Source organism: Chiloscyllium plagiosum, chromosome 14 (genome assembly GCF_004010195.1).
Source record: "Chiloscyllium plagiosum isolate BGI_BamShark_2017 chromosome 14, ASM401019v2, whole genome shotgun sequence".
In the NCBI taxonomy this organism is placed as follows: domain Eukaryota; kingdom Metazoa; phylum Chordata; class Chondrichthyes; order Orectolobiformes; family Hemiscylliidae; genus Chiloscyllium; species Chiloscyllium plagiosum.
The window spans coordinates 63,596,866-63,598,787 of NC_057723.1; positions in this window are offsets into that span (position 1 = coordinate 63,596,866).

The following is a 1,922-nucleotide window of genomic DNA, read 5'->3' on the forward strand; positions in this document are numbered from 1 at the left end:
CTTCAGGCTCTCTGCCTTTATTCCTGATGAAGGGCTTTTGCCTGAAACCTGGACTTTACTGCTCCTTGGATGCTGCCTGAACTGCTGTGCTCTTCCAGCACCACTAATCCAGAATCTAGTTTCCAGCATCTGCAGTCATCGTTTTTACCTAGGCTCTGATATCACTCTTGTCAATCTATTTCACACTCTCTGCAGGGCCTTTTATCTTTTTTACAACATGGTGAACGGAACTGGACAGAATACTGTGCATATGTTGTAACCAAGGTTAATAACAAGTTCAGCAAAACCTTCCCTTCTCTTTCAGAAATTCACCTTTTGTGTCCTAATGGCCTTATTAAGTTTCCTCACTAGTTTTGTCAAGCCTTACTGGGGTAATGTGCTGAAAATCAATCCATACAATTCTTGGAGTTGTCATAGAATGCAAGAAGCATAACAGGTAAGGCAGATTAACTCAGGGCATGGTTGGAAACATGGGACTTGGATATCATAGCCATTACAGAGACATGGCTCAGGGATGGACAGGACTGGCAGCTTAATGTTCCAGTGTATACATGCAATGGGAAGGATAGGCAAGGGGTCAAGAAAGGAGGGGGAGTGGCACTTTTGATAAGGGATAACATTACAGCTGCACTTAGCGAGGATATTCTTGGGAACACTAATTATAGTGGTGCTGAAAAAGCACAGCAGGTCAGGCATCATCCGAGGAGTTGGAACATCGACATTTCAGGCAAAAGCCCTTCATCAGGAATCCTTCATCAGCTCCTGATGAAGGGCTTTTGCCCGAAACGTCAATTTTCCTACTCCTTGGATGCTGCCTGATCTGCTGTGCTTTTCCAGCACCACTCTAATCTTGACTCTGATCTCCAGCATCTGCAGTACCCATTTCTGCCTATTCCTGAGAATATATCCAGGGAAGTTATTTGGTTGGAACTGAGAAATAAGAAAGGGATGATTATCTTATTGGGATTGCACTATAGACCTCCCAACAGTCAGTGAGAAATTGAGAAATAAATTTGTAAGGAGATCTCAGTTATCTGGAAGAATAACAGGGTAGTTATGGTAGGGGATTTTAACTTTCCAAACATAGACTGGGACTGCCATAGTGTTAAGGGCTTGGACAGAGAGGAATTTGTTAAGTGTGCACAAGAAATGTTTTATGCAGTCTGTGGATGCATCTACTAGAGAAGGTGCAAAACCTGACCTACACTTGGGAAATAAGGCATGACAAGTGGCTGACGGGTCAGTGGGGGAGCACTTTAGAGCCAATATTCATATGAAGTTCTAAATATAAGGAAGGTCAATTTTGACAGTGTAAGGCAAGAACTTTCAGAAGTTGATTGGGGCAGACGTTCACAGCAAAGGGGCGGCTGGAAAATGGGAAACCTTCAAAAATGAGATAACAAGGGTCCAGAGACAGTGTGTGTTAGGCTGAAAGGCAAGGCTGGTAGATGTAGAAAATGCTGGATGACTAGGGACATTGAGGATTTAGTTAAGAATAAGAAGGAAGCATATGTCAGGTATAGACAGAAGAGATCAAGTGAAGAGTATAAAGGCAATAGGAATATACTTAAAAGGGCAAAAAGGGGACATAAGCTAGCTTTGGCAAATAGGGTTAAGGAGAATCCAAAGAGATTTTAGTGTTTACTGTGGAGAAGGATATGGAAGTTAGAGGACATGGGGAAATAAATACTGACATCTTGAAAAATGTCCATATTACAGAGGAGGAGATACTGGATGTATTAAATGCATAAAAGTTCAAGTTTCATAACATTCTTCCTATAGCAGGGAAACCAGAATTGAACACTAATGTTCTGTACACGTGCAACATGACCTCCCAACTCCTGTACTCAATGCTCTGACCAATAAAGGCAAGCATACCAAACGCCTCCTTCACTATCCAGTTTACCTGCGACTCCAGGACC